Source organism: Puma concolor, unplaced genomic scaffold (assembly GCF_028749965.1).
Source record: "Puma concolor isolate L17-30 unplaced genomic scaffold, mPumCon1.1.hap2 unalloc_scaffold_46, whole genome shotgun sequence".
In the NCBI taxonomy this organism is placed as follows: Eukaryota; Metazoa; Chordata; class Mammalia; order Carnivora; family Felidae; genus Puma; species Puma concolor.
Window position 1 is genome coordinate 45905 of NW_028240254.1, and position 23167 is coordinate 69071.

A 23167-nucleotide genomic window follows, 5' to 3' on the forward strand; every position below is an offset into this window, starting at 1 on the left:
TATGAGAAGAAAAAGTATTTTATAAGCAATGCTGAGAAGCGAGTATCGGAAAGTAAACTTTGTAGGTGGCCTGAGGCAGGACGGCGTTCACTCTGTGACAACCTCACATAGTGTCTCACTCTCGTCACCCAGCTCTTCAGTAGTGGAATCTGTGGCCTTCTCTGCTGTGGCTTTGCCAGCCTCCCTGGGAAAAGGAGAAGAATGCCAAGGCTTTGACTCTCGAAAGGAACAATTCAACTCTTCATAATTGCCTCATTTTAGAGAAAATCTTCCCCAATCACGTACCCTAGTTCCATGTGGAAAATCTCATCTTAATGAGAAGAATCCTTGTCGTGTAGCTTCTGTGCCATGTTTTTCTTGCGTGTGGCATTGAGAGGTCTGTACATGTCCCTAAGCCAAAGTGGCCGCCTTCTCCAGAAAAAGCCCTCCTAGAAAACAGAAAGGACAATGTTAGGTCCGTTTCCCCTGCCTTCTCCAGCCACGGTACTTTATCCTCCTCAGATTTACCTGACTGTCACTTTCCTTTGAGCATCTCTTACGCAGCAGAGATCCAAAGAAGCCCCTTGAAGGAAACACACACACAGACAATTAGTGATTCGTACCATTTTCCATGCCTCTCACAATGTATTTCTCCAGTCTTATTAGCAAGCAAAATCAACACAGACCTGGGATCTCAGAAATAATTCCATACATGCTGGGCTTTCAGAATTGTCCTGTGTCTGTCCATAATGGCCCCACAGTGTCCCTGGGAGACCTTTGCATGTAACTTGACATGAAGTATAGGCAGGATTTTCACCCTGCTCCCCTTCTGGCCCTTGGCCAAGTGCCCTTGTGCAGTCAACAAACTGGGTGACCACACGGCAGAAGCACCTAACTCTCTCCAGAAGCATTTTACATCCGTCCCCGCCAGGCTTAGCCTCCCAGGCATCATTTGCTGGCGGGTGGGGAGGTGTTTCCATTTTCCTAGCTGCTTTACCTTACGAGATGAATCGCACCGAGTGAATGCCTGAGTCCAACCAGCAGTTATCTAGCTCACTGACTGTCACACTGCAGGCAGATGAGGGAGTGGGTCGTGAAATCACCTTAAAACACACGGCTAGCGCTAAAACACAAAATACTCTTTTTGCATACAAACGGAATAGGGGGTACCTGGGTGGCTCAGTCAGGTGAGCAGCCCAAGTCTTGATTTTGCCTCAAGTGATGATCTCACAGATTGTGACATTGAGCCCTGTGTCTGGCTCTGTGCTGATAGTGTAGAACCTGCTTGGGATTCTCTCTCCCTCTCTCTCTCTCTCTCTCCCTCTCTCTGCTCCCCCCCCCCCCCAAATAAATAATAAACTCAAACAGAACAGAAAGAATCAGAGTGTATGGTAAGTTTGTTTTAGAAGGGACTTATGTCTATACGGTATGTGTGCACTGAGTTGTGACATAAAATGCAGTTCACAGCCCAAGAACAGTGTAGTCAGAGACATGCCCAACTGGAAAGGAACCATCTTCTTTCTGGTTCTAGTGGTACTAGTGATACAACCGTCCGGCAAGACATCTTCCTTTTCTCCTTCTCCATCTCATTATTATAAAAGGAAGAGATAAATGATTATCTAAGGTCTCTCCCAGTTCAAATTCTATTGGGTCTGGATAAAGGGAATGGAGAGCGGGGCCTCGAAAACCAGAAGGAGGAAGAAGGAAGTCTCCCCCCCACTCTATAGGACGGACTCATGTATTCCACCTTCCATCATGCTTGAAGACTAGCCCCTTCACCCCACGACTTTTGGCCCTCCCTATCCCTTCTCCAGAGCCTCTGAGAAGGTCTGTGGCCAGGCCCGATGCCCACCGCCAGCAGCAACGGGTCTGAACATTTCCACCCCCGTCCCCCCACGATCTTTCTTTAAAGGTCTAGTGAGCAGGTGCTCTGTGCCAGTCCCATTCTAACTCGGGTTTGGCTGGGCAGCTAACTTTGCTGGATCCAGGCAAAGCATTAGGCCAAATATGTATTCTTTCTGCCTTTGGTGATTTCCTGGCTGTAAAACAAGGGGATTGAAATAGATGAGTTTGAAAATCTAGTTCTAAAATTCTACTGTAACGATTGCCAGACTAATATTTACCTTGAGCTTCCTTCTTTACCTTCCTTGGCTGCTGCTCTATGAGAATGAATCTGTTTTGGAAGAGAACATGATCACAGTTACCCATCACAATAACCACTCCCTCCAAATCTTTATTCATTCCTTTGCATTTTAGGTCTTCTCTACCCAGTGAGAGGATAACTTTTCCTAGGACAGGAATTTGTTTAATAGTCCTTTGACTCTTCAATAACACCTAACTTGTGTGCAGCTGGTAATACGTTTTACTGACTGTCTCAGATAACATTCGACAGATAATTCCTAATAAAAATTCTTGGGAGGAGGAAAAGAAAAGTGTCTACCAGAAACCTAAACAGCAGCACTGTTTTAAAGTCAAGGACAAGAGTAGGATGTGTGTTATCACTGCTTCTATTCATTGGTGTTGAGGAGGTCCTAACTGATGCACTGGGAAAAAATGGAGTCGTGGAAAGGAAGAACTAAGACGTATTTGCATACGAAATTACAGACAAACTAAAAGGCCCAAGAGAATCAACTAAAATTTTATTGGAAGAAATATGAGAATTCAGTAAGATGGCTAGATATAAAATCAAGAGATCAACATGTAAACCTCAATGACTTTCCTATGTTCCATAAATAATTAATCAAAAAACGGAAGAATTATCCCATTTACAATGATCAATAAAAAGGCATAAAGTACCTAGGAATAAACTTAGCAAAGAATGGGTAAGACCTATGAGATGAAAACACTAAAGCTCTTCTGAAGGACATTAAGAAGAAACGAATACATGATGTGAGACACTATTTTCCCAGAATAGTGTAAAGATGTCAGTTCCCTTCAAATTAACCTACAAAGTCAAGGCAATCCCATTCAAATCCCAAGACAGTTTTTTAAACAAAAACTGGCCAGCTGACATTTGGTAGAGAAAATGTGCAAGCATAGCTACAAACTGTATGAAAAAGAAGATCACAGAGCAGACATTAAAATACATTCTTACGGAGCAACTGCAGTTAAGTATGTAGCGTGATACTGATACAGGAAAAGAAAACCAGATTGATAGAATAGAGTCCAGATAAAAATAGTATTTTAGATCCATGAAGAAAGAATGAACCATTCAATAAAAGATTTTAAAGTAACTGGATCTTTACGTAAGGGAAAAAAGTTAGATCCCCTACCTCGACCGTACCAAAACACCACACAGATTCCATACAGATTAAAAATAAATAAATCACAACAAATATTATAAGAGTACAGAAGAAAATATCAGAGACTGTTTTTATACCATGAGGCGAAAAGGCCTTGTTAACAAGACCCATGTCCCATAAGCCATGAGGCAGATATGGTGACGGACTGTCCACACCCTCCTGTTCATCGTAGTCCTTGCCCCCTTGATCCCCTGGATTGTTTGTCCTCTTCCTGTTGATTTATAAAACTCTCTTCATATGAGATATATTCATCCTTTCAAGGGCTTTCACTGAATTTCAATGTTTCAAATATTTGTCAGTGTTTTTATCGTGAAGGAGACGGAACCGTGGGATAGGAGACAGGCTGACTGCAGGCACAGCTGGGTTCTGCTTTGGGTTTTGCCACAGGGGCCTTAAGCTGATCCCCTTCTATGTATGAAAGAAGGATGGTGATATCATCCTCACAGGACTGTGGGGATTAAATCAGATGTCTGGTTTATTCCAAGCATAAATCAGACAAGACGATCAAATCTATCAAATGTTTCTGCATGTGGTATCAGGTCACAAAGCTTTTTCTCACCACAAGATCATAAAAGTATTGATTCTATTTTCTTCTAATACTTGGGCGGGTTCTTGTTTCTCTTTTTTTACATTGACTGAAATATGTTTTTTTAAGGTGAGAAATAGGGATCTGTTGTTATTTTCCTCCCAAATAATTAAGCAGTTGTTCTACTACCATTTATTTATTTTCGTCCACTGATTTGAATACTAAAAGGTAACATTTCAATGTTTATTTATTTTTGAGAGTGACAGAGAGAGAGAGTAAGAGTGAGAGAGGGGCAAAGAGAGAGAGAGACACACACAGAATCCAGAGCAGGCTCCAGGTTCTGAGCTGTCAGCACAGAGCCCAACACAGGGCTCGAACTCCTGAACCATGAAATTATGACCTGAGCCAAAGTAGGACGCTTAACCAACTGAGCCACCCAGGCGCCTCTAAAAGGTAACATTTCAAAAGTCCTAGTCACCCACGGATCTGTCTATTGCTGGACTCTGTAGGCTACTTCACATAAATATTAGGTTGCATTATTCCTCCTTGTGAAATTGACACAATGCCTCATCTCTTCCTTTGAACATCATTATTGTCCACTACAGGAAAAAAACTGCATGGTCTCTGACCTCAAAAAGTGTATCATCTAAGTAGGGAGAGGAAATAATGAAACCACATAAAAAAATATACACACAAGGTTAAACCACATAGGAATTTAAAACAGCAATAGGAGTTTATAGAACTTCCCCAAAAGCAAAAGGCTGCAGGCCACCTCAAGATGCAGAGTACTGACTGGACAATGGCCAATGATTTCTCTTCCCAGAGGTCATGGTAAGCTGACCCCACGCTAGTTCCTAGGCTCTTAGGCTGAGAAATCAGACCCTGATCTCATCAAGAGAGAACGCACTTCTTTCTACATGGAGGCAATATCACCTCACCAATGTCACAGGATTGATCAAAATCAGAATGTCAGGTCAAGACTTGACAATAAGGAAAACATCCGTTCCATAGATAGGGCATCTGTGTCTACATGATTGGGCATTACCTCCTGTGGAGACAGGCCTCTGTGGCACGCTGAAGTATAATCAGAAGGCTATTTGGTGAGAAGAGAAGTGGAAGAAAAGTAATTAGCTGAATCCAGTGTTTAATGGAAAGGACTGAGGTAGCTAGATCCATCCATCTGCCCCGCGGGCACAGCCCAGCTGGTGGGCCTGACTCTCATCTGCTGCCTGAGGTGCCATCTCTACTCTTAGGCAAGGCTAGGTGGGCACTGCCCATGTTGGTCTCTTCCTCACCATTTCTATGCCTTTACTACTGACCAACCCTCCAGAAGACAGACATGTTTCTCCTTAGCAGTTAATACATCCAGTCAGGCTTTACTCGAGTCTGAGAGACCAGGAAGCCTTACATATCTCTGCTCTGATCCATGACCTTGATATTTCTCTCTTGAGGAGCTGCCTTTTAACAAACTGTTTAGCATATTTTTGTTATCAGGGGAGGGGAATGCGTCACTGTAGACCCTAAGAAATGGTGACAATCTCACAGAAGGACTAGGTCCAGGAGTATTACAGTATTCGGGGAAGGCTTTGTGAAGAAAGATGAACTCGAGTTGGCTTTTGAAGGCTCATGGGACTTCCACCAGCAGAGTGAAATAAAGGAATTTCAAGTGGGCAAAGTCACCAACAAAAGTAGGAATGGGCATGGTCTGACTAGGGGATGGTGGGGGGCTGCTTTGGCTGAAATGGAGGGTTGCCATGACAGATGGCAATATATATATATGTATATATATATATATATATACATATATATATATACATATACATATATATATATAATAAGCATATGTATATTTGAATAAATATATTGAATATATATTCAATTCATACATAATTGAATAAAAGGTAAACAGGCAAGCTCCAGGAATAGGCAACTGTAATTATGACAAGCTTTGAGTAGCCTGATGCAGGATTTTAGCTGCAGGGTTTTAACTGAACCTGTCTACACAATGCCTTGCGAAGTGGAGGAGAGAGCTGTAGGTACATCTAATTAATCAACAAGATGACACTTTTATCTCTAAGCCATGCCCTTTCTTCCGAGATGACTGATAGCTCCATGAAGGTGAAGACTATTTCTCTCTCATCATTTTAGCCAACGAGGAAAGAAATCAGTGGTAGGAGGAGGATGACTGGTGAGTGCATCGAATCGACATAATTTTTTTGAGTTGAAGAAATTTTACTATCGTGTCAACTGTGGCCTTCTTAGACCTAATGTCTCAGAACAAGCTAATGGCTTGTTATCTTGGTTACAATCCACAGATGTCTCCCGGCAGTGGGGTTCCTTTTAAAATCCCTGGAATATACTTTGCAATGAAAGGACAAAGCCTATCTCCTTCCTCCAGACTGAAGAGGGATATCAGGTCGTGATAGGTGGGAAAGTGGCTTTGATTTTCAGTTTGTGGGTTCTGAATCTATTATAAAGAAGGAATATAGTCTGGGAATCTGAATTAATTGTTGTCCTTACCTCAATGAGACAGAAAACTATGATCAAAATCATCACTACTACAGTCACAGATATTGCCAAGATGAGTTTGTTGTTATAGCCATAGCCTGGAACTTTTGTGAGCTAAAAAAAAGGGAAAGAACAATGTTTTTAGAAAACAGAGATAGGATGAAAGTTAACTATTCTTTAACGACTCTAAAACCCCATTCTTTCCGATGAATCGCTTATAGGTTCTTAAGGAATATACCAAATCTAATGTGATATGTAATCTTAATCATTAGCATTTTCTTCAAGAATTTATGTATCTTGTATGTTAGGTCCTCTTTTTGTCTACTCTGGGAACAGCGGCACTGTTTCCTGAATGAGCAAAGTGGCAGATCATTGCCTTAGGCAAAATTATGTGGCCAAGACAAGACCCGGACTAGGAGCCCCTGGTCCTTGTGCTTGGGTCCATGTCCTAAACCACCTAAATGTCGAGACCCCACATTTTGGGATTTATCCTCACCTCCCTTGACTCCTGCCCTCTCTGTTCACTCTGGACTTCTGTGCTCTCACTGATATAGTTCTCATTTTCCCATTGGTCCGTATCCCACTCTGCCTTGGACACCTTTACTTCTTGCTGCTCGCTGAGAAGCTTCATCAGGAGGCCTGTTCTGGAGATGAGCTTGGCACAGGCCAGCTGCATGTGGGTCTCGGAGCAGTCCATTTTCAAAGTCCGGATAACATGAGAAATGAGGCTTCTCACGTCATTGTTGGGGATGAGGGACTGTAGCTGCTGGTTTAACGGAATTTCAAACAGATCACCTTTGACACAGTGAAGCCTGTGGCTTTTGGGGGCAAGCCAGTGCCCGCATTGTGGTATTCCCATTGTGTATCATTGGTTTGTTTAACGGTCGGCATAGAGTTGTCTGCAGTAACAGTAGAATTAGCAGTGGAAAGATTCTTACGGTTTGTGAATTCAGGGAGGGTTTGTGCTGGCACAGTAGTGTTTCCTGTAGAAATATTTTCGTCAGAAACATTTTGGGCAGTAGCGTTCTCTGCAGTAGTGTTTTCTCTGTAAGTTCCTGAAGGAGCAAATAATTCTGGAAAAGGATTTTTCTGAGGACTCAGTTCTCCCGGAGATGAAAAATCCTCTCGTGAAGGGGAATTTATGAGGCTCCTGACTGCAGAGGATGGAGGCCTCTTTGCAAGCAGCTGTCTATTACTGAGTGAACTTTCCTTTCTGGACTTTCGATTCAGTTTGGCCTAGGGTGTTCTGTGGACCACATGGGAGCGACTTTTATGAAAGCGGTGTGTTTTTCTGGGGTGTGAGGCTGGCCCGAAAGCCTTCATATTTCTAACTCTAGCATTTGCATCTTCTAAAACAAAAACGCTGTACATGAAGTCTTTTGATTTTTTTTTTTCACGTCAGGTGGGGATTTTAGAGCGGGGGTGGCAGAAGGCCTGCCCAAAGAGTATTGCTTCAGGAAAGAAGAGACCGCTGCCTTGTGCTCCTCTACGAACGAAGGCTCTGTATTGAAGGAGCTTCCCATTAATTTGCTGGGCCTGTGCGCCACGTGAAGCTCCCCTGGGGATGGTCTCCTGAGCCTTCTTTCCTTGGCCATGTTCTCCACAGACGGCTGGGCGTTCTGTTTCCTCTGGATGTTCTGACGTCTCAGTTCTTTTAAGTGCCTTTTCCGTATGCCCTTTGGGCCCTTGATGACCTTGTTCACTCTCAGGAACTTTTTCCCCACACTCTCAACCTCGTCTAGGCTCTTCTCCTGCGGTTGGGCAGTTTCCAATTTCTTTGGAAAGATTTGACATTTAAACTTGGGACCTAATCACTTAGATTCCACCTACACCTGCCTAAATAACCCAGAAAGCCGCCAGAGGATTAGCAGAACGGAGTCTCCGGAGCCAAGCGCAGATGAGAGGCCCACAGAAGAGGGGCCCCTCCTGAAGTGGATCACCTAAGGAGAAGCGAGCTAAGCCTGCCCCTCCTGCCCACCCCAGCTAATACGCCTACCCACCCCAGCTAATACGCCAGATCCCCAGCATCACAAGCCTGGCAGTGTGCAAGTAGCCCAGATGGGCCACGCCACCCTACAGTGAATCCCGCCCCTAGGAGAGGAGAAGAGAAGGCACACACCAGTCTGACTGTGGCCCCAGCGGTGGGCTGGGGGCAGACATCAGGTCGGACTGCGGCCCCGCCCACCAACTCCAGTTATACACCACAGCACAGGGGAAGCGCCCTGCAGGTCCTCACCACTCCAGGGACTACCCAAAATGACCAAGCGGAAGAATTCCCCTCAGAAGCATCTCCAGGAAATAACAACAGCTAATGAACTGATCAAAAAGGATTTAAATAATATAACAGAAAGTGAATTTAGAATAATAGTCATAAAATTAATCGCTGGGCTTGCAAACAGTATGGAGGACAGCAGAGAATCTCTTGCTACAGAGATCAAGGGACTAAGGAACAGTCACGAGGAGCTGAAAAGCGCTTTAAACGAAATGCAAAACAAAATGGAAACGACGACAGCTCGGATTGAAGAGGCAGAGGAGAGAATAGGTGAACTAGAGGATAAAGTTATGGAAAAAGAGGAAGCTGAGAGAAAGAGAGATAAAAAAATCCAGGAGTATGAGGGGAAAATTAGAGAACTGAGCGATACACTAAAAAGAAATAATATACGCATAATTGGTATCCCAGAGGAGGAAGAGAGAGGGAAAGGTGCTGAAGGGGTACTTGAAGAAATTATAACTGAGAACTTCCCTGAACTGGGGAAGGAAAAAGGCATTGAAATCCAAGAGGCACAGAGAACTCCCTTCAGACGTAACTTGAATCGATCTTCTGCACGACATATCATAGTGAAACTGGCAAAATACAAGGATAAAGAGAAAATTCTGAAAGCAGCAAGGGATAAACGTGCCCTCACATATAAAGGGAGACCTATAAGACTCGTGACTGATCTCTCTTTTGAAACTTGGCAGGCCAGAAAGAATTGGCACGAGATCTTCAGTGTGCTAAACAGAAAAAGTATGCAGCCGAGAATCCTTTATCCAGCAAGTCTGTCATTTAGAATAGAAGGAGAGATAAAGGTCTTCCCAAACAAACAAAAACTGAAGGAATTTGTCACCACTAAACCAGCCCTACAAGAGATCCTAAGGGGGACCCTGTGAGACAAAGTACCAGAGACATCGCTACAAGCATAAAACATACAGACATCACAATGACTCTAAACCCGTATCTTTCTATAATAACACTGAATGTAAATGGATTAAATGCGCCAACCAAAAGACATAGGGTATCAGAATGGATAAAAAAACAAGACCCATCTATTTGCTGTCTACAAGAGACTCATTTTAGACCTGAGGACACCTTTAGATTGAGAGTGAGGGGATGGAGAACTATTTATCATGCTACTGGAAGCCAAAAGAAAGCTGGAGTAGCCATACTTGTATCAGACAAACTAGACTTTAAATTAAAGGCTGTAACAAGAGATGAAGAAGGGCATTATATAATAATTACAGGGTCTATCCATCAGGAAGAGCTAACAATTATAAATGTCTATGCGCCGAATACCGGAGCCCCCAAATATATAAAACAATTACTCATAAACATAAGCAACCTTATTGATAAGAATGTGGTAATTGCAGGGAACTTTAACACTCCACTTACAGAAATGGATAGATCATCTAGACACATGGTCAATAAAGAAACAAGGGCCCTGAATGAGACATTGGATCAGATGGACTTGACAGATATATTTAGAACTCTGCATCCCAAAGCAACAGAATATACTTTCTTCTCGAGTGCACATGCAACATTCTCCAAGATAGATCATATACTGGGTCACAAAACAGCCCTTCATAAGTTTACAAGAATTGAAATTATACCATGCATACTTTCAGACCACAATGCTATGAAGCTTGAAATCAACCACAGGAAAAAGTCTGGAAAACCTCCAAAAGCATGGAGGTTAAAGAACACCCTACTAAAGAATGTGTGGGTCAGCCAGGCAATTAGAGAAGAAAGTAAAAAATATATGGAAACAAGCGAAAATGAAAATACAACAATCCAAACGCTTTGGGACGCAGCGAAGGCAGTCCTGAGAGGAAAATACATTGCAATCCAGGCCGATCTCAAGAAACAAGAAAAATCCCAAATACATAATCTAACAGCACACCTAAAGGAAATAGAAGCAGAACAGCGAAGGCAGCCTAAACCCAGCAGAAGAAGAGAAATAATAAAGATCAGAGCAGAAATAAACAATAGAGAGTCTAAAAAAACTGTAGAGCAGATCAACGAAACCAAGAGTTGGTTTTTTGAAAAAATAAACAAAATTGACAAACCTCTAGCCAGGCTTCTCAAAAAGAAAAGGGAGATGACCCAAATAGATAAAATCATGAATGAAAATGGAATTATTACAACCAATCCCTCAGAGATACAAACAATTATCAGGGAATACTATGAAAAATTATATGCCAACAAATTGGGCAACCTGGAAGAAATGGACAAATTCCTAAACACCCACACTCTTCCAAAACTCAATCAGGAGGAAATAGAAAGCTTGAACAGACCCATAACCAGCAAAGAAATTGAATCGGTTATCAAAAATCTCCCAACAAATAAGAGTCCAGGACCAGATGGCTTCCCAGGGGAGTTCTACCAGACGTTTAAAGCAGAGATAATACCTATCCTTCTCAAGCTATTCCAAAAAATAGAAGGGGAAGGAAAACTTCCAGACTCATTCTATGAAGCCAGTATTACTTTGATTCCTAAACCAGACAGAGACCCAGTAAAAAAAGAGAACTACAGGCCAATATCCCTGATGAATATGGATGCAAAAATTCTCAATAAGATACTGGCAAATCGAATTCAACGGCATATAAAAAGAATTATTCACCATGACCAAGTGGGATTCATTCCTGGGGTGCAGGGCTGGTTCAACACTCGCAAATCAATCAACGTGATACATCACATTAACAAAAAAAAAAAAAGAGAAGAACCATATGATCCTGTCAATCGATGCAGAAAAGGCCTTTGACAAAATCCAGCACCCTTTTTTAATAAAAACCCTTGAGACAGTCGGGATGGAAGGAACATACTTAAAGATCATAAAAGCCATTTATGAAAAGCCCACAGCTAACATCATCCTCAACGGGGAAAAACTAGAGCTTTTTCCCTGAGATCAGGAACACGACAGGGATGCCCACTCTCACCGCTGTTGTTTAACATAGTGCTGGAAGTTCTAGCATCAGCAATCAGACAACAAAAGGAAATCAAAGGCATCAAAATTGGCAAAGATGAAGTCAAGCTTTCGCTTTTTGCAGATGACATGATATTATACATGGAAAATCCGATAGACTCCACCAAAGTCTGCTAGAACTGATACATGAATTCAGCAAAGTTGCAGGATACAAAATCAATGTACAGAAATCAGTTGCATTCTTATACACTAACAATGAAGCAACAGAGAGACAAATAAAGAAACTGATCCCATTCACAATTGCAGCAAGAAGCATAAAATACCTAGGAATAAATCTAACCAAAGATGTAAAAGATCTGCATGCTGAAAACTATAGGAAACTTATGAAGGTAATTGAAGATTTAAAGAAATGGAAAGACATTCCCTGCTCATGGATTGGAAGAATAAATATTGTCAAAATGTCCATACTACCCAAAGCTATCTACACATTCAATGCAATCCCAATCAAAATTGCACCAGCATTCTTCTCGAAACTAGAACAAGCAATCCTAAAATTCATATGGAACCACAAAAGGCCCCGAATAGCCAAAGTAATTTTGAAGAAGAAGACCAAAGCAGGAGGCACCACAATCCCAGACTTTAGCCTCTACTACAAAGCTGTCATCATCAAGACAGCATGGTATTGGCACAAAAACAGACACATAGACCAATGGAATAGAATAGAAACCCCAGAACTAGACCCACAAACGTATGGCCAACTCATCTTTGACAAAGCAGGAAAGAACATCCAATGGAAAAAAGACAGTCTCTTTAACAAATGGTGCTGGGAGAACTGGACAGCAACATGCAGAAGAATGAAACTAGACCACTTTCTCACACCATTCACAAAAATAAACTTAAAATGGATAAAGGACCTGAATGGGAGACAGGAAACCATCAAAACCTTAGAGGAGAAAGCAGGAAAAGACCTCTCTGACCTCAGCCGTAGCAATCTCTTACTCGACACATCCCCAAAGGCAAGGGAATTAAAAGCAAAAGTGAATTACTGGGACCTTATGAAGATAAAACGCTTCTGCACAGCAAAGGAAACAACCAACAAAACTAAAAGGCAACCAACGGAATGGGAAAAGATATTTGCAAATGACATATCGGACAAAGGGCTAGTATCCAAAATCTATAAAGAGCTCACCAAACTCCACACCCGAAAAGCAAATAACCCAGTGAAGAAATGGGCAGAAAACATGAATAGACACTTCTCTAAAGAAGACATCCGGATGGCCAACAGGCACATGAAAAGATGTTCAACGTCGCTCCTTATCAGGGAAATACAAATCAAAACCACACTCAGATATCACCTCACGCCAGTCAGAGTGGCCAAAATGAACAAATCGGGAGACTGTAGATGCTGGAGAGGATGTGGAGAAACGGGAACCCTCTTGCACTGTTGGTGGGAATGCAAATTGGTGCAGCCGCTCTGGAAAGCAGTGTGGAGGTTCCTCAGAAAATTAAAAATAGACCTACCCTATGACCCAGCAATAGCACTGCTAGGAATTTATCCAAGGGACACAGGAGTACTGATGCATAGGGGCACTTGTACCCCAATGTTTATAGCAGCACTCTCAACAATAGCCAAATGATGGAAAGAGCCTAAATGTCCATCAACTGATGAATGGATAAAGAAATTGTGGTTTATATACACAATGGAATACTACGTGGCAATGAGAAAAAATGAAATATGGCCTTTTGTAGCAACGTGGATGGAACTGGAGAGTGTGATGCTAAGTGAAATAAGCCATACAGAGAAAGACAGATACCATATGATTTCACTCTTATGTGGATCCTGAGAAACTTAACAGAAACCCATGGGGGAGGGGAAGGAAAAAAAAAAAAAAAGAGGTTAGAGTGGGAGAGAGCCAAAGCATAAGAGACTGTTAAAAACTGAGAACAAACTGAGGGTTGATGGGGGGTGGGAGGGAGGGGAGGGTGGGTGATGGGTATTGAGGAGGGCACCTTTTGGGATGAGCACTGGGTGTTGTATGGAAACCAATTTGACAATAAATTTCATATATTAAAAAAATAAATAAATAAAAAATAAAATATAAAACAAGGTAAAAAATAAACAAAAAATAAACAAAAAACCAAATGAATGAATAAACAACAACAAAAAAGAGAAAACACTTGTAAATATGGAGAACAAACTAGGGATATGGACAAAATGAGTGAAAAGGGTTAAGAGGTACAAACTTGCAGTTATAAAATAAATAAGTCACCAGATGAAAAGTACAGCATAGGGAATATCGTCAATAATACTGTAATATACTTATTGTGGTGAGCATTTCATAATGTATATAAAAGATCACTGTGTTGTACACCTGAAACTAATTTAATATTACATGATCTATATATACTTCAATAAAAGAGATAATTGAGGGGCACCCAGGTGGCTCAGTCAGTTAAGCATCTGACTTCAGCTCAGGTCATGATCTCATAGTCTGTGATTTCAGGCCCCACATCAGGCTCTGTGTCTACAGCTCAGAGCCTGGAGCCTGCTTCAGATTCTGTGTCTCCCTCTCTCTCTGCCCCTCCCCCACTTGCACTCTGTCTCTCTCAAAAATAAAAAATAAAAAAAGATAATTGACTATTTAAACAAAAAAAATAATATGGTGTGCTAAAAGTAAAACGTATGAAAACAATAGCACAAAGGTCAGGAGGGGAACAATGGAAGTACACTATTTATTGTAAGGTTCTTATACTATTCATGAAATCATATCATATCATTTGAAGATAGACTGTGATAAGTTAAACATGAACACTACAAACCATTAAACAGCTACTAAAATAACAAAACCTGAGTTGTAACTATTTATCCCCCCACCAAAAAATAATAAAACGTACTAAATCAACCCAAGAGCAGGAAGAAAAAGAAAAAGAAAAGAAACAAAGAACAGATGGGATACATAGAAAGAGTAGACAGTAGCTTTAAATGTAATCCTATAAATAATTACATTAACTATAAATGGTGCAATCACCTAATTAAAAGATAGAGTTGTCATACTGGATAAAAAAGCAAAAGCCAACTATATGCTGTCTATAAGATTCATCTTCAATACAAAGATATAAGTAGGTTAAAAATATGGAAGAAATTATGCTTTGCTAACACTAATCAAACGAAACCTTGAGTGGCTATATTTACTATAGGACAAAGTCAATTTCAAAGCGAAGATATTACCAGGGATAAATGAGGTTATTCCATTGTGATAGAAATGTCAACTAATAGAAAAGACATAACTTAAAAATTTATGTATCTGATAATAGAACTTCCAAATATATTAAGGAGAATAGGAAAGAGAGACACAAAAGTACACAATTATAGTTGGAGATTTCAATATCCCTCTCTCAATAATTGACAGAAAAAATATATAGAAAATGAGTAATGATACATCAGACTTGAAAAATACTACCAACCTACTTGACCTAGTTGACATTTATAGAATACTCCACACCAAATCAGCAGACTACATATTTTTTTTCAAGTGGGCACATAATATTTATCAAAATAGACCATATTCTCATCTATTACCAGAATTCATTGGCTATAAAACAAGCCTCAATAAATTTAAAAGGATTTCAGTCATCCAACATATTGTTCTGTGACCACAATGGAATTAAATAACAAATTAACAGATCTGTAAAATCTCCAAATATTTAGAAACTAACCAACACACTCCTAAGGAACCCTATTGGTCAAATAAGTCAAAATGGATATTAAAAACGATTTTGTACCGACTGAAACTGAAAACACATGTCAACATGTGGGATGTTGCTCATATAGTATTCATCTTCCCCAGTGTCCACTTTTTTTTTTTAAGTTTTTTTTTTTTTTTTTAACGTTTATTTATTATTTTTGGGACAGAGAGAGACAGAGCATGAACGGGGGAGGGGCAGAGAGAGAGGGAGACACAGAATCGGAAACAGGCTCCAGGCTCCGAGCCATCAGCGCAGAGCCCGACGCGGGGCTCAAACTCACGGACCGCGAGATCGTGACCTGGCTGAAGTCGGACGCTTAACCGACTGCGCCACCCAGGCGCCCCCCCCCCCCCCCCCCATTGTCCACTTTGAAGAAACTAGAAAAAGAAAAGGAAATTCATCACTGAGTAAGGAGAGAAAATGGAATGATGAAGATCAAAGCAGAAATTTTTAAAAAGGAAAACAAAAATAGAGAAGTCAGTGTAATGAAAAGGCACTTTTTAGAGAAGATAAGTAAAACTGATAAACTTCTGGCCAGATTTATCAAGAAAAGACAAGAGAAGACACAAATTATCAATATCAAAAATGAGAGGAATGACATCACTACAATTCTACAGATACTAAAAGGATAATAAGGGAACATTATAAAATACTTTATGTCAATAACTTCAAGATGAAATAGATTCCCTGAAAGACATGAACTACTCCAAAAAATAAGTATGTAATTTAAGTAGCACTATTACAAAAATAAAATCTGTAGTTTAACACTTTCTCACAAAGAAAGCTTCAAGCCCACATGGCTTCACTGGTGAATTCTAGCAAACATTTAAGGAAAACATAATGCCAATTCTGCACAAACTGTACTAGAGAATTGAAGAGAGGGGACTACTTCCCAACTCAATTTTAAGGCCAACATTCACCTTATGAAAAATAGATCAAGACATTAGAAGAAAGGATAGATAGAAGATCTCATATACTGCAGGCTGGAATGCAAAATGGTACATCCACTTTAGAAAACAGGTAAGCAGTTTCTTAAACAGTTAAATATACACTTAGCATATGATGTAGCAATCCTGCCATTAGGTATTTTACCCCCTCCCCCCCTCCCCCAATGAAAACATATGCTCATACGAAGACCTGCATGTAAGTGTTTTAAGCAACTTTATTCATAAAGGCCAAAAAGCTAGAAACAACTCAAATGCCCATTAACTGATGAACGCATAAACAAACTGGTATATCCTCACAACTGCAATACTACTCGGCAATAAAAAGGAAATGAACTACTGACATGTGCAAACACATGGATGAGTCTCTGGGGTGCCTGGGTGGCTCAGTCAGATAAGTGACCGACTTTGGCTCAGGCCATGATCTCATGTTCCGCAGGTTCATGCCCTGTATTGGGCTCTGCGCTGACAGAGCCTGGAGCCTGCTTCGGGTTCTGTGTGTGTCTGTCTCTCTCTCTCTCTCTCTCTCTCTCTCTCTCTCTCTCTCTCTCCCCCTCTCCTGCTTATGCTCTCTGTTTCTCAAAAATAAATAAACGTTAAAAAAGTTAAAAAAACACATGGATGAATCTCAAAAGGATTATGCTGAAAGGAACCAATCACAGAAGACTGCATACTGTATGATTTCATTTATTTATTTTTTTTAATGTTCATTTATTTTTGAGAGAGAGAGAGAGAGATGGAGGGCAAATGGGGAAGGGGTAGAGAGACAGGGAGACACAGAATCCGAAGCAGGCTCCAGGCTCTGAGCTGTCAGGACAGAGTCCGATGCAGGGCTTGAACTCACGAACCGCGAGATCATGACCTGAGCTGAAGTCGGACGCTTAACTGCCCGAGCCACCCAGGTGCCCCTTGTATGATTTCATTTATAAGACACTGTGGAGAAGGCAAAACTATAGGGACAAAAATTAGGTTGGTGGTTGCCAGGGCTGGTGGTGACAAAAGGGGATTGGCTGCAAAGGCACATAGGGGCCTTTTGGGGTGACAGAATGGTCTACGTCTCAAATGTGGTGGTGCTTACATAAGTACACGTTTGTCAAAACTCATCAAACTGTACGCTTAAAAAGAGTAAATTTTATACCTCAATAAATCTGACTTAGGAAGACAATAAAACAAATCTAAATCAACAACTAAGTGAAAATACACATAAGAAAAATCAACTTACAGTGTTTCCAAATTCAAGGGTCATCATGAGGATGCTCTCAACTGTTGTAAGTGACACCTGTGTTGATCCCATGTCTCTGAAGGAGAAAGCCCAAACATGCGTGATTTGAACCCAAGGATAAAAATTCTGTACCTAAAAAGATACTTAACAACATGTGGTTACTTCAATTCTGGCTTCTTTGTCAAGTCAGCTCAAGAGTTTTCTTGCTATGGACAATAATTTCAGAAAACTCCCAATGAAGACATTTTATGTGCATCATCAAATTAATCACCTTGGTGCTCAACAGTACAATCCTTTTTACTCTTATCCTCATTTTCATTCTCAATTGCATCCACCTCTCTTGATTAGTCTTTTTTTCTTTTAATATACACCTTACTCCACTTTCCACTTTGAGATAAATGGTATTTCTACCTACATCTGCAAGTCCCATGTCTCTTATGTGTTCTTCACTACTACGCCTTCCTCTGCAGGCTATCTTGCCCATATACGTTTTTTCTTTGCTAATAATGCTTATTTCAATAACCCAGTTAAAACTTAAATTAGGACTTTTTAACCAAAACGCAAAATACTTAATCTTTTGATGACAACAAAAAAGATCAGAAATCATCTCATGAGCCATGAGATTGTTGCAATACTTACAAATATTTTAATGCTGGCAACTTAAAAAGATAGGAATCTTCAACAGCTGACAGAGGGTTACGGCTGATAATTCTGAAAAATGCAATGGAATTAAAATGATCTGCATTTCCAGTAATGACTACCATGAAAGTTTATGTTCATTTTGGGGGTATGGAACTGGAAGGTTAAAACTAATCATTTTCTGCCTTTGCCTATAAATCACCCTTAGAATCTGTAAAGCACTCTTCCTTTGGGAACTACCCAGCTCTCTGGACGATAAAGTGGAGAACAGAAAGAGAAAAAAAATTTTTTTTTTTTTTTTTTTTTTTTTTACGTGGACAGCAAAGCAAAGATATGCCAAAGAACTTTTTGGGCTGAAAACCCTAGAAGTGACTATGCTGGTAGGAAGCCCAGGCTCTGTAGGAAATACTGTTTCTAGTGTCCTCTATAATTCTAGGTGCTTTTCCTTTATCTCTAGAAATGTAAAAAATTCCACAGTTTAAAACACCCGGTTAAAGACAAAAATAGGACCAATTCCTCAGTTTGGGGGCTAAAGACAAAGGGATTAATCTAAGAGGAAATGGTGAAAGCTATACCCCCACCATTTGTATTCATTCTCCTATGACAGCCTTTGTTAGGTGGCATATGATCCCGTTTCCTTATCCATCTGCTGGACTGCCAGCTCCCTGAGGGCAGGGACCATACTCTATTGTCATTTTTGTCCCTGTGCCTGACAGAGTGCTTGTTATTTACTAGTTACTTAGTGAAGGCTTGTTGAATAAATAACATTTTGTCACTGCTTGACACAAGTTTTTATTCCAAAATGCTGAGTAGATTTTCTTCTCAGTTCTTTACAGCAAAAATAAAGTGAAGGAAACAGGAAGAAAGAAAAGAAAATCTGCCTTTAGGTTGACTCTGCTCAAGAATCATCACTGTACTTTTGCAAAATTATAAGGATAATCATCACAACCGATACTATTGAGCTATGGGGCATCTGTGATCAGCATTTCACATTTAAACCTCACAATAACCTTATGTGATAGACACATCATTACCCCATTTTACAAGTGAGGAAACTGAAGTACAGAGAGGTTGTATAATTTGTCCCAGTTTGTCAAGCCAGTCAAGAAGCAGAGATGGAATCTGAACTCAGTTCTGACTCCAAAGCCTGTATTTAAATTGTATGAAAAAAAGGGGGTTTAAAATAGCCGTTACCTTAAACTTAACTTTGAGAGCATTAAATATAGAAACACTTTGCTGAACTTCATCTCTCCATCTGGGAGAGCTTCTCTAAGAATTACATTTTCTACTTTTATTCCTTTCCTCTAATCATCTCCCATGATTAAGTATTTAATTAGCCTGTGATCATTGAGACTTTAGAGATTTCATTTCTTATTTTTTTATTCTATTTTTTGAGAGAGAGAGTACAAGAGTATGAGTGCAGGAGAGGCAGAGGAAGAGAGAGAGAGAGAATCCCAAGCAGGCTCCATGCCCAGTGCAGAGCCTGACATGGGGCTTGATCCCATGACCGCAAGATCATGACCTGAGCCGAAATCAAGAGTCAGGCAGTTAACTGAGCCACCCAGGTGCCCTGAGACTTTAGAGATTTTAAAGCCCTGTTACAGGTGAATCAGTGAAAATGAGAAAGGAAGGACGTCTGAAAATTCATCCTTCCGTAAAAGCAACAACAACAACAACAACAACAACTAGCAAAAATGGTCAAAATCAACTTTCTCAGAACTTTGGAAATTTTAACCAATGGGCTTGCAGCAACCCGGAGAGCATGTATTAAAGAAAAAATTACTAATTTCTATAAGAACAGTGAGCTCTGTTGTTTTAACTTGTCCTCAACCTCTGCTCTCCATCCTGATGATAGCCTTAAAAATTGCCCGCATCCCAGGGGAACAAAATGGAGCTGAAGTTCCTTAAAGCCTCATTCCCAAAGAACAAACTGTCATTGTTTTACCTGTCTAGTGGGGTCCCTAAAAAACTTCACTTGAAAGCCTTGCCCTTGACCTCACTGAGAACTGCACAGTGCTAAAATAGCCTCTTCCCAAGGGGCATTTTTTTGAAAACAATTATAGATAAATGTTTTAATCTGGCAGCTATGTGAGGCAATTGATCACAAGACAAAAAATAGCCTAAACAAAAAGCCTAAAAGGGAAAAGCTGAGAAATGAGATGTCCATAGGGACTTTGAAATGCTCCAACATCTTCCTGGGTAACTAGAAGACCACAAGACATATTCCTGGGAATGTAGAAAAAAAACCTTAGCACTAATAAATGAGTTCAGCAAGGTTACAGGACACAAGATCGATATGTAAAAATTAGCTTTATTTCTATACATCAGCAATGACTATTCCAAAAATGAAATTAAGAAAACAATTCCATGTATAACAGTACTCAAAAGAATAAAATACTTAGGAAAACATTTAACCAAAGAAGTGCAAGAATCACACTAAAAACCACAAAACGTTGTTGAAAGAAATTAAAGAAGATTGAAATAAATGTAAAGATATGCCATGTTCACGGATCAGAGGAAAATATTGTTAAAATGGCACTATACCCCAGATTGAACTGTGGTTTCAGTATAATCCCTATCAAAACCCCAACTGACTTCTTTCCAAATATTGGCAAGCTAATTCTAAAATCTGTATGTCAATTCAAGGGACCGAGAATAGCCCAAAATGATCTTTAAAAAAAAAAAAAGTTTATCTATTCATTTTGAGAGACAGCGAGCATACACACCCGTGCAGAAGAGCAAACATGAGCGAGTGTGAGTGGGGAAAAGTGTGAGCAGGGGAGGGGCAGAGGGAGAAAGAGAGGGAGCATCCCAAGCAGGCTCCATGCTGTCAGTGCAGATGGCAACACGGGGTTCCATCTCACAAACCGTGAGGTCATGACCTGAGCTGAAATCAAGAGCCGGCCACTTAACCAACTGAGCTACCCAGGGGCTCCAAAACGATTTTGACAAAGAACAACCAAATGGGGAGACTCACACGCCCTGGTTTCAAAACCTACTTCAAAACTACAGTAATCACGGTGTGGTACTGGCATAAGAACAGACATGTAAGCTGATGGAACAGAACTGACAGTCCAGGAATAAATCCTCACATTTATGGCCCACTGATTTTCAACAAGGGTGCCAACACCATTCAATGTGGGAAGACTAGTGTTTTCAAATGATGCTGGGACAACCGTATATCCCCATACAAAATAATGGAGTTGGATTCCTACACTTCACACCATATATAAATATTAACTCAAAATGAGTCAAAGACCTAAATGGAAGAGCTCAAGCTATAAAACTCTCAGGAGAGAAATCTTTATGACCTTGGATTTAGGCAACAGTTTCTTAGACATGACACAAAAAGCACAACAAACCAAAGGAAAAATAGGTAAGCTGGACTTTATTTAAAAATAAAAAAACAACCCAAAACTATCATATGTCTGATACAAGTCTAGTATCCAGAATATCCAGAATATATAAAGAACTCTTAAAACTCAGGAAAAAGACAAATAATCTAATGTTTAAATGGGTAAAGGATTTGAAGAGACATTTCGCCAAAGAAAATACATGAATGGCCAATAAGCACATGAAAAGATGCTCAATGTCTTAGGTCATTAGGGAAATAGAAATCAAAGCTACAATGAGATACTACTCTACACTCACTAAGATGGCTATGATCGAACAGAGAGACAATGATAAGTGGTAGCAAGATTTGGGGAAACCAGAATCTTCATACATTGGTGGGAATGTAAGATGGTGCAGTCACTGTGGAAAACAGTTTGGCAGTTCCTCAAAAGGGTTAAATATAGAGTTACTACATGACCCAGCAATTCCACTCTTAGGTACGTACCCAAGAGAATTAAAAACATATGACCACACAAAAACTTGCACATGAATACTCATAGCAGCATTATTCATAAGAGCCAAAAAGTCAAAATAATCCAAATGTCCAATAACTCATGAATGGATGAACAAAATGTGATTGGAGCACCTGGGTGGCTCAGTCGGTTAAGCATCTGACTTTGGCTCAGGTCGTCATCTCACAGTTCATGAGTTCGAGCTCTACATCAGGCTCTGTGGTTTTGGATCCTCTGTCCCCCTCTCCCTCTGCCCCTTCCCCGCTTGTGTGGGCGCTCTCTTTCAAAAATAAATAAACATTAAAAAAAAGAATGAAGTACTGAAACATGCTACAACCGGATAAATCTTGAAGCCAACAAGCTATGTGAAAGAAACTAGACACACATTTCGATGAAATGTCCAGAATAGGCAAATCCATAGGGGCAGAAGGTAAATTAGTTGTTGCCAGGGGCCTGGGGGGAGGGGAGAATGGGGAGTAAAGGCTGATGGGTATGGTATTTCTTTTGAGGGGGGTGATGACAATGTTCTGGAATTAGCAGTGATTACTGTCTATCAAAGTATACCATTGCACTATATACTTTATAACGTTGCATATTCTATTATGCATATTCTATATCTCAATTTGAAAAAAAAAAAAAAAAAAAGAACCACGTTGTGATAAATAGAGAACCAGTTGCCAGAAGATAAACATGTTAGTAGGTGGAGAAAAGGGGAGCGAAGATTCAAACTCTTCCACAACGGAGGTCAGAGGGAGTTAGCGGTGCGGCTGGGAGCCATGCGTTTTTGTTCCTGCCTTGGAAACTCCCCTATTCTTCCTATTCCAGCCCATTCTTCTACGTTTTTTCAGGCCCATTAACATGTCGGGTTTGTGTAACACTAGTTAATATCCAGTCAGACAATGTTATGAAGAGAAAGAACGTGAGTGTCACATGTCTGGTTAAACACAGTTCCTCAACCTTGAGGCTCTGAATGTCCTTTGGCTTTGAAACAATAACAATGGCATTCATACCTACAAGCTTACTGGTGGGCTCTGTGCAAGTAAGCTCTTCCACGTGTGTGTCTTCCCCTGCCCACTGCTCCCCTCCCCCCTCCACCCCGCGCCCACCCCCGGCTCCCTATTAAGAAAGACTATGAAGAGTTATGCAGCCAAAACAATTTAGTAGTTCGTTATCCTTCCCCCCAACTATCTCAGTGCTCTACCCCCACTGTCCCCCCCTCTTTCCTGGTAGCTCACCCATGGCCTTATACCCATCGGCTCAGTGCTTCCTCTTACC

At 40.6% G+C, this 23167-nt stretch overlaps 1 long non-coding RNA gene and 1 pseudogene across 1 annotated transcript; both read right to left on the bottom strand.

Moving 5' to 3' along the window:
* The window catches only part of LOC147571188 (pleckstrin homology domain-containing family M member 1-like), a 66425-nt pseudogene continuing 43258 nt past the window's right edge, over window positions 1-23167 (bottom strand).
* Window positions 20339-22976, bottom strand: LOC147571189 (uncharacterized). The gene is made up of 2 exons (XR_015247633.1): window positions 21224-22976; window positions 20339-20602 (listed from the first exon to the last, which is right to left on the bottom strand). It is a non-coding gene; the product is annotated as an uncharacterized LOC147571189 (long non-coding RNA).